Genomic DNA, 15250 nt, shown 5'->3' with positions numbered 1-15250 from the left:
CACCACACTACGGAGCGAGGCCAGAGTAATGGCAGAGTTTTAGGAGAGGATGGGGAGTATTGGGGAATTATTTAGGGGTGAGTGGAATGGCTGAAAGTGTATTTTGGAGAGTGATGTGATCCAATGTGCTGATGGACTTGGCTTCTCGTTTTTCGTGGGATCCACTGTGAACATACTGAGATGGGAACATCAAACTTCCTCTGACTTAGAATATACCTGCAGCTCCAGGAGGAGGTCTGGGCTGTACCATAGAACCTTGCTCTTTATCTCTTTTATATATGGTACAGTATCTGCAAATCCCAAACTCCCAATGTAGCCCTCCCACCTCTTTCCCCGCCCTGGTAATTTTAAGTATATTTTCTATGTCTGTGAGCCTGTTTCTGGTTTGTAAATAAGTTCATTTGTGTCTATCTTTTAGATTCCACATATAAGTGACATCATACGGTGTTTTTCTTTCCCTTTCTGGCTTAGTTGCCTTACATGACGCTCTCCAGGTCCATCCGTGTTGCTGCACATGGCATCATTTCATTCTTTTTTATGACTGTGTAGCGTTCTGACTGCGAGCAGTAGTCAGCTGTGACCGGCCGTTCGCGCTCCAGTCGTTGTGTGGAAAGCAAGGCTGCGGAGAGTCAGACTTTGCACGCTCTGAGGTCAGCGGTATTGGGTTCGGGATCTCAGCCCTGGCAAACAGTTGCTGTTAACCTTTTTCTCCACTCCACGTGTGAATTTTCAGCTGCTGTGGAGTCCCGTTTGTCCACATTTTTGTTTCTGGGTTTTGGTGTTAGCATTATAGTTTGTGTTGCCTCCCCCACCCCAAGATTATAGAGCTACTCACCCGTGTGGTCCCAGCGCTGTCCTCCCCGCCCCCACTCCCATGGACTCCAGCCCTGCGGGAGGCTCCAGACTCCCAGGACTCTGGGAGGAATCTGGGCCAAACCAAAATAGGAAAGTGGGTCAGGAGGGAAAGACATTGCTGACTCGATGCCCACGGCTCCCGAGAAGAAGCAGTTAGAATGTCAGCCGCCAGATAAAACTCCAGTTCAAGGACACACCATGGAATTTCCTCCTTGTTTCACAAGCTACATGCCCAGCTGAACCCCAGGCAATGCCGAGGCTGCCATCCAAACTCAGGAATGGAACGGTTTTCTCAGAAACACCGCAGACCTGGCCAACGCTTTGGAGACCTCTATTTCCAAAACGTAAAAATACTTCATTGTGGTTTTCACTTTATGGATTATAGCCCCTGATCCTGCCACTGAGCACTTGGAGTCAGCTTTTTCCAGGGACTGGGAGTGGAAATCCTTCTTCTTCATTATTTTCTAGCTCCACTGATGTTCAGCTATGACTCCAGCCTCATCTTGAAGACACTCATGGAACTGAATTTCTGTCATTAGTTCGCTTCGAAACCGGATCCATGAGAACTTCCTTTTATTACCTCACCTCCCTGTGTATGCCTAAATCGAGCTCACCCTCACATACTTCTCGTCCAGGGTGCGTCTGCCTTTCTGCATAACTGTTGTGCATTCTGTTATATTGTCACTGTTGCGCCCATTTTGCGTAATAGTTAACAACTTTGTAGGAACACGGCCTCACAGCAAAGGACTCCTTACTTCCATTGTGGGTCGAATGGCTTCCCCGCAAAGGCATATGCTGACGCCCTAACCCTCAGTCCTCTGGAATGTCACCTTCCTGGAGATAAGGTCTCTACAGAAGGGATCAGGTTAAAATGAGGACATTAGGTTATTACTCCTGACCCACAGGACTGGCGTCCTTATTAGAAGAGGAGATTTGGGCACAGACACAGGCAGAGGGAGGGTCACGTGAAGACTCAGGGAGAAGACGTCTTGTCTGTCTACAAAGCAAAGAGAGGAGCTTGCAGCAGGCCTTCCCTCGTGACCCTCGGAGGAAGCCGACCCTGCTGACGCTTTGGTTCGGGTGCCTGCCCTCCAGGGCCGGGAGACAGTCCCTTTCTGCCGTGGAGGCTGCCGGGTGCGTGAGGACCTACGGCGGTCCTCACAGACTAATGCGCTTCCCCAAACGGAGGGCCCCCCCACCGCCTCCTGTGCAGAAATGCGGGGGCTTAGGTTGCTTGCAGATCACGGTAAAGAGTAAAATCTTCATCTAAAGAGTGAATCCGTTGATGTGTTTTAACCCAAGAAGGGGACGCGGGCGTCTTTCTTTTAAGAAAGTCCACATTGGCTCCAAGGATTGCCGGATGGAGGAGACCAGTGAAAAGAAGGCTGAGGGAGCATACAGCTCAGTGGTAGAGCACATGCTTAGCATGTACGAGGTCCTGGGTTCAGCCCCCAGTACTGCCACTTAGAACATCAATTAAATAAACCCAATTACCTCCCCCAACCGAAAAAAAGAGAGAGAGAGAAGACTGATAGCTGGATCACAGGTGAGAGGCGTGGAGGCCTGGACGCGGGGGGCAGGTAGAGGGGAAGGTGGGAGACAGAGCTGATCCAGGTGATGGATGGAGGTGGATTTGACAGGCCCTAGTGACTGGTGGGGTGGGGGCGGTGGGGAGCCAGGAGTCAGGAACTGTCATGGTTGGTTTTGTGTGTCTGCTTGGCCCAGGCGTTCAGTCAGACTCCAGCCCAGGGGTGGCTTTGGAGGTGCTTTTGTAGCTGTGAGTAGCATCTACAATCAGTTGACTTTAAATAAGGACGGGGTGGGTGGGCCTCACCTGATCAGTTGAAAGGCCTGAGGAGCAAACACCGAGGTTTCCTTGAGGAAGAAGAAATTCTGTCTCAGGACTGCAGCATCAGCTCCTGCCTGCGTTTCCAGCCTGCTGGCCAACCCTGCAAATCCCAAGCTTGCCAGACCCACAACCATGGGAGCCATTTCCTTGAGAAGAGTCCATTAGAAAAAAACTCCAAAACATACCTGTCTTCCTACTTATGTCTCTCTCTCTCTGTCAGTGTAGATACAGAGAGAGATACGGCTCTGAATCTGTATCTGTAGAGACACGCACATCTCTCGTGTATATCTGTATATATATATATATTCAGATAGACAGATAGGTAGATAGACCGATAGACAGACCGACGTAGCATCAGTTGGTATACAGAATTAGTATGTTTGTTACTGTAACAAAGTACCACAAGCAGAGGAGCTTAAACAACAGAATCGTATTTTCTCGCGATGCTGGAGACTCAAAGTGTGAGGTGAAGGAGTGGGCAGGACGGATCCCCCGAGACCCCCTTCCGCGGCTCGCCTCCCGCTCTGTCCTCGCCTGGCCGTCCCTCTGTGTGTGTGTCCCAATCTGCTCTCTGTGCAAGGACGCCCATCAGACTGGATTAGGGCCCAACCATACGACTTCATTTAACCTCTAATCACCTCTTTTAAGGCCCCGTCTCCAAACACAGCCAGATTGTGTGAGGCCCTGGGTGTCAGGACATCGGTGTGTGGATTCGGGGGGGGGGGCACACAGCTGAGCCCATGACACCACCAGTTCTGTTTCTCTGGTAGGACTCTGACTGATACCGGAACAGGGAACTGGGCCATCAGCCTCCCTCCCTGAGAAAGGGAAGGACTGAAAGTGTGAAGGGTTCAGCTTAGCCGGGTAGAGACCCCTTAGGGAGAGGAAAGGGCTTGGTCTGTCTCTGTGAAAGGGAAATGTTTTTCTAACATTTCACTCTTCCAGAAAGAAAAAAAGAACACCCAGCCTCCATTCAGATGTGTGTCTGTGTGCCTCATTAGTTCCCTAGAAAGAACTTCTGGAAGTCCAGCGACTGGGTCAAAGCGGGTAGAAGTGCTCGTGATTTGCTTGTGTTCCTGCATTTTATCCCCAGCCTGGGGACTCGGCTGCCCTCCCTGTTTGTTAGATGCTGTGCTTCTGTTTAGTTGTGCTCACTGCAGAGACGGGCCTGCCCATTTCCACTGGACATTGAGGCTATCTGTAGCTTTGCAGTTGATCACCCGGTTTTTTTTCACCAGTGAGGACAGTTCCCATGATGTGAGCTATTTCTTCAGAATTTTGACGGCACTTTCAAAAGCAAAGGGACTTGTTATTTTTCTCTAGATCACGCCCGTGCCAAGTTCTCATTTTCTATGCCGTTCCCGTACGTTGCTGTCTCGTGCCCAGTTACTTCATCTCCCCAGCATGCTGTGGCCGTCCCCCTTTCTGTCCACATCTTTGTGCACTGGGGCTGCATTCATGAAGAATCCATCCATCGCGCTGGATTAATGGGAAGACCAAAGCAGACATATCATGACCTCGGTGCTTGCAGCATTGACGAACTGTCTGTCAGGTTGAGTGGTGGAGGGGGAGGAGCTGGGAGACTGGGCGGTGCTACATGGTGCACCTCAGGTGAGGGGAGGGGGAGGCTGTGGCAGCCATCCGGGAATCTGGTAATGGAAGCCTGGGCCAGCATGGTGGCAGGGATGTGGTCAGGAGAGAAGAGGGGGGCCAGCGTTTAAAGTGGGAATAGAAAATAGAAAGCAGAGTCATGAGAGACCTTTTTCCCTGGGGTGAAGCTGTTGGAATGTCCCAGGGACCAGAGGAAACCTCACACAGCAAGCTTGGAATGGTCCCCGATCTGAGATTAATTCCTGGCTGCAGTGCGACACGTATATACTTCTATTTCCACATAAACACATATCTCTTGTACATATATATTTATATAAAAACATATATCTTATATCTAAAATATATATAAATATGTATGAGGCATGTGTTTTTTTCTCATCTATGTAAGGAAGAAGAGAATTTCTTTCCAAAAGAAGCACATGGTAGCTGCCACTCTGGAGATACCGTTTCTAAAGCATACATATTTTTTCTTTTATAATCACTTCTCTTGTAACTGTTCCAAAGTTTTAATCTTAGAGAAGAGGGAAGAGTGCTACAGGGAAGACCATGGTGTCCACCGTGCGCTCGAGAGTTGCTGCACTCGTCAGCTTCGTCTGCCTGTCTGCTCTCATCTGGGGGGACAGACAAACACCCTCAAGTAAATGTCAGACTTCAAGGCCCTTTCCCCCTCGTGCCCCTCAGCACGCCCCTTCACATCATAGGCTCCATCTCACGTATGAGGACTGCGCCATTAGGTCTGCTGAACAAAGTCAGCAGCACCCCCTGCACAAACGTGGGGTATGCATCAGCCAGCTCCTCCAGAGATAACAGGTTTGAACCCTGTTTTCACCAAATTCTTCTTTATTTGCAGGAAGGGCTGATAATCCCACATGCACCCTTCCAAACGTTTATCCTGAAGAGCTGTCACATGCCTGGTGCACAGGAAATACTCCATAAATCCTTGGCCACCTGGAGTCTACAGTACACCCCAAACATGCTCAAGCAACGCGAAGCGTGACTGTTCATTTGTGTCCTTTAAACATTGTACGTGTGGGGGAGGGAGGTGGAGCACGTGCTTAGCACGCAGGAGGTCCTGGGTTCAGTCCCCAGGGCCTCCTCTAAAAATAAACCTCATTACCTCCCCCTGCAAAAAACCAAAACGAAACACTGTACCTGTGAGCACACAGGCAGCTCCTCAGCCCCACCCTCACGTGTGTTTGTGAGAGTTACAGCGCCTGGAGGTTTAGGTTTAGAAATCTTCGCAAAGAGCCTACCGGAGAAGTCCTGCTAAGCTGCTCCGAGCAAGCCCTTGTCCGACTGGCCCCCGCCTCCAGGAAAATACTGACGCTGCTGCTTGGAATGGGGTGAGGGTGGCAGTTCATCCTAAAAGCAGCAGTGACTCATGGAGGGGCAGGGCCATTTTTAACTTGGGGAAGGACACAAGACCACAAGGAGGTTATTGCAGGAGGTGAGAAAGAGATGGGGAGCAAGGAGAAACGGAGTGTTCTGGACGCAGGCACAGTGAGATTTAGGGCTGCTAAGATTTCCACGTCTGGGGAGGACGCCTCAAGTCCTCAAGCTCAGAACAAGAGACCAGAGACTAGATGGATGTGCTCGCGGTGGGGTGACCCTGCGTGTATGACAGGGACCACGAGTACCTGTAAACAAAAGGGCAGAGGCCTGTTGGGAGGAGAAGAAGACACACGTGGCCCAAGCACGTGCCTCCCACAGCCCTGTCCAGCCTTGCTCGTCCCTCTGCCCGCATCACACCCCCAGCATCTCTCGCGTGGACCAGACCGCGTCCTCACGGTTCTCCCCGTCGCCACCCTTCTCACCCTTGTCCATGCTTAGGCTGAACCTTACAAAGTGCAGACCCAACTGAGGGTGTTCCTGGGCCGGCCTGCCCCGCGGTGACCGTGACCCCATGTCTTAAAATATAGACTTTATTGTTATTCAGGTATGGCCCGGCCAACACATCAGGAGATGACTGCCGTCGAAATGACAGTGTGTTACTCACCGTTCCCAGGAGAAGGGGGCACGTTCTGCCACCGGGGGCCACCCGGGGTCGGGGGCCACCAGGGTCGGGCAGGAGGCAGAGGAGTGAGGGAAACCATGGGTGAGGCAGGGTGAACAGGCTTAGCATGGGCTGTTGGGAGTCTTTTCAGCAGGCTCTGGAGTGGAGGGGCTGCCCCGGCGGTCGGGTGCCTGCCCTGGGAGGACAGGGGCAGGCGGACAGTGGCTGGAGTGTGTGGGCCTGCCCGGAGGGGTTGGGTGTGGGCTCTGGACGGGTGGGCTTGTGTATCAGAAGTGCCCTCCCAGGCCAGCTGTTTGCACTCTCTAGGGATTGGCTACCCCTGGGAGAGGCAGTCTCCTCAGGGTCAGCAAGACCCCAAGGTGTCCCAGCATCGGAGCATAGAAAAGAGCGAACACCGCTCAGCCAATAAAGAAGGATGAGCTAGTGCTGCTGGCGGCAACACGGATGGGCCTGGGAATGATCGTACTGGGTGAAGTCGGTCAGACAGAGACAGACAAATACCGTGTGATATTGCTTATATGTGGAATCTAAAAAAAAAGACACAAATGAACTTAGGTACAAACCAGAAACAGACGCACAGACGTAGAAAACAAATTAATGGTTACCAACAGGGAAAAGAGGTGGGGTAGAAGTTAGGAGTTTGGGGTTAACAGATGCAAACTATTAATACAGAGTAGGTGAGCAATAGGACCTACTGTATACCACAGGAAACTACATTCAGTGGCCGTGATAACCTATTGAAAAAGAACATATATGTGTATAACTGAATCACTGTGCCGTATGCCAGAAACTAAGACAACATTGTAAATCAGCTATGCTTCCATTTAAAAAAAGAATACAGAAAAAAGAGGCATTGTTAATACACCCAGGAGAGGGGCGAGGCAGCCCCAAGTGCCCCGTCCTCCGCATGGGTGGTGAGGACGGGGGTCTGGGATGCGCAGGGCGGAGGGGCGAGGTAGGTGCTGCCTGGCGAGGCTTGGTCCCACCAGCCTCCTCTCCCCTTCTCAGCTCTGCCCCCCAGAGCAGAGCTTCTCAAACTTCAAATGCATCCAGATCACCTGGGGAGCTAACTGAGCAAGTCTGGACGGGTGTGCATTATTCCGCGTTGCTCTTGAGTTCCCGGGTGCTAAGGGTGCCCAAACTCCCTGGCTGGCCAGGGCTCTCAGTCTTAGCAGAGTCCCAGGGAACCTGTCAGTCCCAGGCAAATCGGGATGGTTGGTCACGTCACTGGTGATGGATGGCCCTGGTACCTGGGCCCTTGTTTGAGCAGCAGAGTCTTGGCTGAACCTGCCCTTCCCAGGACACTTGCTCAGACACAGAGGGGAGGTGACATTCTCCACTCTGCCGTCAGCCCAGTTCTCTCTGGGATGACCTTTCTTCCTGGTGGGCATTGCACCTTCTCCTTCCAGAGTATGGACACACTTGGGTTTTGTCCTTCTGGACAGTTCCTGCCCATCCAGGCATATTTCAGCATGCTCTGTCCCAAGATCAGGACTCGCCGTCTGTAGACATGTGAACTCACTTGTTTTCCAGCTGCCCCAGGGCAGGGTCTTTGACTGCTCCCTGTCCACACACTGCACAACAGCTAACCATTAGCCACCTAAGCCCTCTTTTCTATTCACGTGGAGCCCCAAACTCTTCTGTAGTCACCAGAGCCAGGAACAGCCTGCTCACCACAAGGCAAAGACGGTAAATATATATATTTTTAATGGAGGTACCGGAGATTGAACCCAGGACCTTGTGCGTGCTAAGCGTGGGCTCCACCACTGAGCCATACCCTCTTCATAGTGAGCATTTTAATAACCATGTGATGTGAAACATCTCCCTAAGGAATATGGCAACCACCAACACACATAAAAGGAGGGGTGAGTAAGTGTGTCTCTGTATATGTTGAACATATAGGTAACTGGGGAAAACATACCACAAGGAAAACAAAAACAATTGAACAAAGAAGCTGCCAAAACCAGATGCAACCCAGTCAAAAATTATGTGATGAATATACAAACAGACTGCAAACAGGTCCAAAAGGTCCAAAAGACAAAAATGAAGCCCAAAAGAGGTTGAGAAGAAGCTGCAAAGAGAAAAATTCAAATTATAAAGAAGTAGGAAAAAATATTCCACTTAGAGTCTGACAAACTTGATATAAAAATCAGAATATGTCACTTCCCACCATTCATATGGAAAAGGAAGGGAAAAAATAATGTGTGGGGTGGGTAAGGACACAGGATGGGGAAATGGACACATTCACAGGCTGGCGTGAACGGGAGGGCTGGTGCCATGTTTCTGATCCACATCTTAGCAATAAGTTTGAATGTCCTTTGATGGAGCAGTTCCCCATCTGGGAGTTGAGTCTTCATCAAAACCAGAAAAGAACACATCTGTAGAGTCTGTTCCAGCAGAACCAACCCAGGGAAGGTCCCTCCCCACAAAGCATTTCAGTTAAGTGGGAGAACAGATAGGGAAAAAAAAGTGCAGAAAGATAGAACCCCGCTTTGTCAGTATCTAGAGAAGGTGGAAACGCCCAGTGGTTCTCATGTGGGGATGATTTTTGCCTCTTTCACCCAAGAGTGTATTTGGCAGTGCTTAGGGACAGTTCTGACTGTCACAACTTGGTGGGGAGGGGTGCTATGGCATCTGGTGAACTGAGACCAGGGATGCCACCAAGCAGCCCACAATGCACAGGACAGTCCTCTGCCCCCAAAAGGAGTAACTGGCCCAAAACATCAACCATGTTGGGGCTGAAGAAACCACTCGATAGCCCAGCCATTCTGCTTCTGTATAAACACCCTGGGGAGGGGGACTCTGTCCCTATTCCCGCAAGGACTCGGCACAAGAATGCCCATTGCAGTATCTATCCAGTGTCATCAATGGCCTATGCTAGGGGTGGGGGCTATTCGTATTCTTTGTAGTGAAAAAAAAGTCTACTGATGGAAGAATGGAAAAATAAATCATGGTACAGCCCTATGGAGGAATACAAGGTAGCAGATGAGAGAATGAGTCAGGCGTATCCACAGACAGAGATCTCAATGAATGAAAGTTGCGTGGAGAGAGCCGCACCCACAGCCGCCAGCCACACCTCCTGTCACCTTTGTAAGTTCCTGTGGCTGTACCAGAGCCCTCTTTCTCTGTGAGTTCGCGGCTTTGAGTCAGCAAGGAACAAGGGCCATAGAGTGAATGCAGTTTGGGCTGCAGTCACACGTGGGCACAAATATCTACCCTACAGTGAGGAGAAAACCTTCCCGAGACAACTGTGGTCTGAGTTGGGGGCATGAGGGGCACAACCATCCATTCACTCAACAAACACTTATTATGCACCTGAGGTGTGCTTGCCTGGCGTTTTGAACACCCCGGCCATCACCACCACCACCACCACCACCACCACACACCCACACACACACACACTGACTCCTGAGCCTGGAAAATTCCAGCCTCAGTTGCGCGAGGTTGGTCGTATGGTCCGCAGCCCCCTCCTTCCCCTGCTCCAGCTGCAGTTTCCATGGCAACAGCCTGAGCCTGCCTCCCTCTGTAGAACAGGTAATTGTTCTCAAAGGGAAGGGGCAGCGTGGGGGATGGGAAGGTCTCACCCCGCAGTCCTGCAGCAGTAGGACTCACGTAGAGCTCTGGTGCCCCTTAAACGCCTCTGAATGGGAGCTTTGCAAAAGATCGTCAGTTTGCCTGTGAGGGCCTCCCAGTCCCAGCGTGAAATCACACATCTTTTTTTTTTTAATGATGTAAATTAAAGTTGATTTACAACGTTGTGTTAGTTTCTGGTGTACAACATACTGGTTCAGTTATATGTACATATATATATATTCTTTTGTTAAAACAATTTTTTTTTGCTTTTTTAAGGAAGGTAATTAGGTTTACTCGTTTATTTTTTTACTTATTCTTTTTTTTTTTTTAGTGGAGGTACTGGGGATTGAACCCAGGACCTTGTGCATGCTAAGCATGCACTCTACCACTGAGCTACACTCTCCCCCTTATATATATATTCTTTTTCAGAGTTTTTTCTTATAGGTTACTACAAGGCATTGAATATAGTCCCCTGTGCTGTACCGTAGGACCTTGTTGTTTATCTATTTTATATATAGTAGTTAGTATCTGCAAATCGCAAACTCCTAATTTATCCCTCCCCTCCCTTCCCCTTTGGTAACCATGTTTGTTTTCTATGTCCACACACGTCTTTTGAGCATCAGTGACATCAGCATTATCGTTTCTTCTACTTGTTCATTTATGTGTTCATTTATTCAACAAATATGGATTGACTGTTCCAGGAGCCGGTGGCAGGAGGACAATCAAACACCAGAAAAGGCATGCTCTTTGGTCTGAGAGCTGAGCTGCCGGCGACATTTGTTCCTTCAAACAAGATTTTTTTCAGATTCGTTTAGCAAAAGTTCATGGAAGGACCACTGCACGCCAGGGGTCACGCGAGGCGAAGGGATACATCATAAAGAAAGAAAGAACGTCACAATCCCTCCCCAGCATGCCTGGCACATAGTAGGGTCTTCAAACATCTTTAGAATGTGAATAAATGAACAAGTGAATGGATTCTGTTCAACTCAAAACTGAGATTCTTTTTAACACGTGTTTAAGTTTTACATTCTTTCCTTTGAAGTAGAGTCAGTTTACAATGTTGCATCAGTTTCTGGTGGACAGCATCATGGTTCAGTCATACATACACATACTTATATTCCTTTCCATATTCTTCTTCATTATAGGTTACTATAAGATATTAAATATAGTTCCCTGTGCTATACGGTAGAAACTTTTTGTTGGTCTGTTTTATATATAGCAGTTAGTATCAGCAAATCTTGAACTCCCAAATTACCCCTCCCCACCCCCTTTACCCCCTGGTAACCATAAGTTTGTTTTCTATGTCTGTGAGCCTGCTTCTGTTTTGTAAATGAGTTAATTTGTGTCATTTTTTAAGATTCCACATTTAAGTGATATCATACGGTATTTTTCTTTCTCTTTGTGGCTTACTTCACTTAGAATGACAATCTCCAGGTCTATCCATGTTGCTGAAAATGGCATTGTTTTATTCTTTTTTATGGCTGAATAGTTTTCCATTGGGTGAATATACCACATCTTCCTTATCCAGTTATCTATTGATGAAAACTGAGATTCTTTTTTTTTTTAATTATTGAAGTTTATTTGGTTTACAATATTGTGTTAGTTTCTGGTGTACAGCATAGTGATTCAGTTTTATATATATATATTCATTATAGGTTATTACAAGATATTGAATATAGTTCCCTGTGATATAACATAAGACCTTGTTGTTTATCCATTTTATATATAGTAATTTGTATCTGCTAATTCCAAACTCCTAATTTATCCCTTGCCTTTCCCCTTTGGGGACCACAAGTTTATTTTCCATGTCTGTGAAAACTGGGATTCTGATGCCTTTATCCATTTAACCCGATAGCATAGCTTCAAGTTTCCTTTCTTGGATGGACGGGCGGGGTTGGTTGGATGTTGAATAGCCTAGTGTTTGTCTGAGGAGGAGGAGGGAGGGCAACATTAGGGCAGGGAGAAAGAGCTGAGGACCTTCCGTTTTCTGCTTACCACCAGAAAGCTTGAGTGAGTATTTTTATAATTTGAGTGGAAAAAGGCCCACTAAATACAACTCTAGAACTTACAACACAGGAAAAAAAAAAAGATAAATTAATCTGACTCCATAAGAGCTGAAAAAGTAGATGCAGAAAAAAATTTTAAATAATATAAACCAAAGTAAGTAGGTAAAACTACTTACAACCCAATGAGAATCAAAGAAATTATATCTTTCGTACTTTAATTGTGTTTACAAGAAATGCATTAAAAATATGGGAGAAAATGAACTTCAGAATACACAGATGGACAGAAAAGCTTTAAAGGAGAAAATTGAAATGTTTAAAAAAATACAAAATGATGTTCCCACTTCTTTGTACTCATATACATAGAGAGAGACTTGAAAACCAAACTGGCAAGTCATTTTTTTCAGCTGTCAGGTGGACAAAGATTAAAATATAGACAAGCAGAGTTGGCGATTTTGTGGAAAATGGATGCTTTCCCAGGCTAGTGGGGAGAATGCAATTTGTTATAACCCTTCTGGCAAGTTCTTTTGGTAAAAGTCATCAAAGTTTAATATGTGCATGCCCTTTGACCCAGCAAATCCACCCCGGGGAATCTGCCCCCTCCCCCCACCGCAGATATTCAGAAAGATACAGACACCCACACAATGGTAAGGGCAGTCTTGCTGGGGGAGCGACCAATGGGAAAGTTCTAGAATGTGTGCCCTGGGACGTGAGAAATGCCATCGCAGCAGGACCTTACAGACCAAAGACATACATTCGTTGCGTGATGAAGAAACTGTGTTTTGAAGGATATTTAATGTTATGATTCCATGTTCAATAAGCAAGAATTGGATTAAACACTTGTACACGCACCATTATTCATATTTGAGCCAATATAGCCCACCTACTCGTCCACTTACTCAGTGCCTGCAAATGTCTCTTGAATACCCGCTGTGCGCCCACACTCCCATCAGAGGATGATGGAAGGCTGAGAATGTGTCTGTTGTCAGAAAGCGTCTATTTCCGTGAGCGAAAAAGACAGGATGCAAGTCCAAGGCCATCCTGGAGAGCACTCTGACAACACTAAGAACAGCAGCTGGTGATGTGCGTTCCCCGCCCGCTCAGGAAACCCACGCTGAGAGCTGTGCCCTGGAACAGACTCTCCCAGGTGTGGACGGAGGCCAGTTCGTTGTGCCTTTTATTCATCTGATTTTTTTTTTTTTTTTTTTGGTGGAGGTGCTGGGGATTGAACCCAGGACCTCTGTGTGAGCTATGTACGCGCCCTTCCCCTGACCTATTTTCCTCCCCTCTGACAAGTGTTTATTGAGCAGAAACCACATACCAGGCGCAGCTCTGGGCGCTAGAGACATCAGGGTTGCTTGTCATAGCCACGGTGGGAAAATGGTTACAACCTGAATGTCCACCGACAAGAGAATGTGCAGATCCACTGGGGTGTGTTCACACCATCGAGTCAGGTGAACAGTTTAAAAGTTCAGAAGAGGCGGGAGGGTAGAGCTCCCTCTTAGCATGCAGAGGTCCTGGGTTCAATCCCCAGCACCTCCATCAAATAAAAGAGTAAATAAATAAATAAACCTAATTACTCACCCCCAAATTTAAAAAAAAAATTTTTTTAAGCAAAGAAAAGAAAGTGGGCACAACCGGCTGAATGATTAGCTGGTGGAAGACCCAGCCGCACCCTGTCTCCCTCCCTCCCTGTTTGTGTTTCTTTATTGCCCTCGAAGTCTCCGAAATGTTTCCCCCGCTCTCTTGGTCCACCGCTTCTTGGCATTGTTCTGGACTCGAGAACAGAGTTCCTCGCGGAAGGCGGGCCACGCGGGCGCGGCGCGCCTCGCAGCGCACAGAGCAATGAGCGGCAAAGCCTCCCGGCCCCCGCGGACTCGGGGAGAGGGCGCAGAACCCGGCACCTCCACCACAAACTTGTAAGGGGCACCTGCTTCGCGCTAGGCAGGCTTTCCCAATCCCCCCTCCCCACGACGCGCACACACAGCGTCTAACTTCGGAGCTGGAAATTTCCAGCCGCCTCTCCGGGCCCCCTCCCCTCCTCTTCCTCCGGCCGATCGGGCTACAGTTTCCATGGCAACGGCCTGCGCCTGCCTCCGCGCACATCAGGTGACAGCTCTTGAGAGAAAACAGATGACAAAGACCAAGCCTGGGGGTTGGGGAGGCTCACACCTGCAGCCCCCCTCCCCTCCGCTCCCCTCGCCGGGTCGGGCCGTCTTTTGTGTCCGTTCCTGCTCGTCCTTAGACTGGGGTCACAGCGGAAGAACACGAACTCGGCGCCTCGGGGTCTCCATCGGCCTCGCGGTCTCCGCCGGCCTCGCGGTCTCCGCCGGCCTCGCGGCGTCCAGAGACCTTCTGCGCGGAGCCCAGGGTATTGCTCTCGGCTTTTCAGCACGCCTTCATTTGATTCACTCGACGTATTGATCGAGCCCCACTGTGTATGACGCTTTTCCTGGAGCTGGGGATGCAATGGTAGGCGGAACACAGCGGTGTCTGCCCCGAGACCCTGATGTCTGAGGCATCCGTTCATCTGACACGTGCGTTTAATCATTTGACAAATGGGTACCCAGGGCTCGCCGAGTGCTGGTGGCTGGTGCAGCCCAAGGGTGTGGATGCAACAGAAACAGTCCAAAAAAAAAAAAAAAAAAACAACCATCCCTCTGTCTTGGTGCTTTTATTCTAGTAGAGTTACAAGCGGTGAACAGTCGGACACAAAGTCACATTTCGATGAGCGCGGAGTGATGCGGAGGCTTGAGCAAGAGGGCCCAGGAGGGGATGGAAACGGAGCAGACGCAGAAGGGAAGGGAGTGAACAAGGTCTGGGGGAAGAGCGGTTCCCACGGTTGAACCAGCAGAAACAAAACCCTGGAGTGGGCTGGGTCTCTTTGAGGCTCTAGGCAAACCCCCCTGAGCGGCCAGAGCGGAAGAGGCGAGGTCAGCGGCGGAGCAAGCCCAGGGCCCGCTGGAAAGCACCTTGGCTCGGGTTAACCAGCCTCCGTACGACGTAATGGAGACAGCGTAATTTTCATTCGTGGTGTCCATCAGTGACACAGGTGTGGGAGCCCCCGGTGGCTCGGAGCCCGCGAGGAGGCGGAGGAATCACGCCCCGCGGCACACAGAGTGGCTTCGGGAGGATGGTTTACTCGGGGACCACGCTGGGCTGTGGGCCTCGGCACAGGATGCCCGACACTCAGGAGCGAACAAGACGAGAGCTGGGCAGCTGGCGTGAATTAGGGTGGCTGTCGTGGAGAGGGACACAGAGAGAGGCGTGAGGCTGGACTTGGGGCAGGACGGTGCCTCGTGCAGGGCCGTCAGTGCTACAGCTGGGAGGGGGTCGAAGGTGCTG

At 49.4% G+C, this 15250-nt stretch overlaps 1 long non-coding RNA gene across 2 annotated transcripts in view; it reads left to right on the top strand.

Annotated features, from left to right (window-relative positions):
- The window catches only part of LOC140698337 (uncharacterized), a 71490-nt gene extending 66173 nt beyond the window's left edge, over positions 1 to 5317 (top strand). For both annotated transcript variants that reach the window (XR_012076080.1, XR_012076081.1), the window contains one exon: positions 5166 to 5317. This is a non-coding gene — a long non-coding RNA (uncharacterized lncRNA). The remainder of the gene's footprint in view (positions 1 to 5165) is intronic.
- Positions 5318 to 15250: the final 9933 nt, after the last annotated feature.

This window comes from Vicugna pacos, chromosome 9, assembly GCF_048564905.1.
Source record: "Vicugna pacos chromosome 9, VicPac4, whole genome shotgun sequence".
Classification (NCBI taxonomy): Eukaryota; Metazoa; Chordata; class Mammalia; order Artiodactyla; family Camelidae; genus Vicugna; species Vicugna pacos.
Note: the sequence above shows the minus strand (reverse complement) of the source record. Positions and strands in the feature narration are given on the sequence as shown.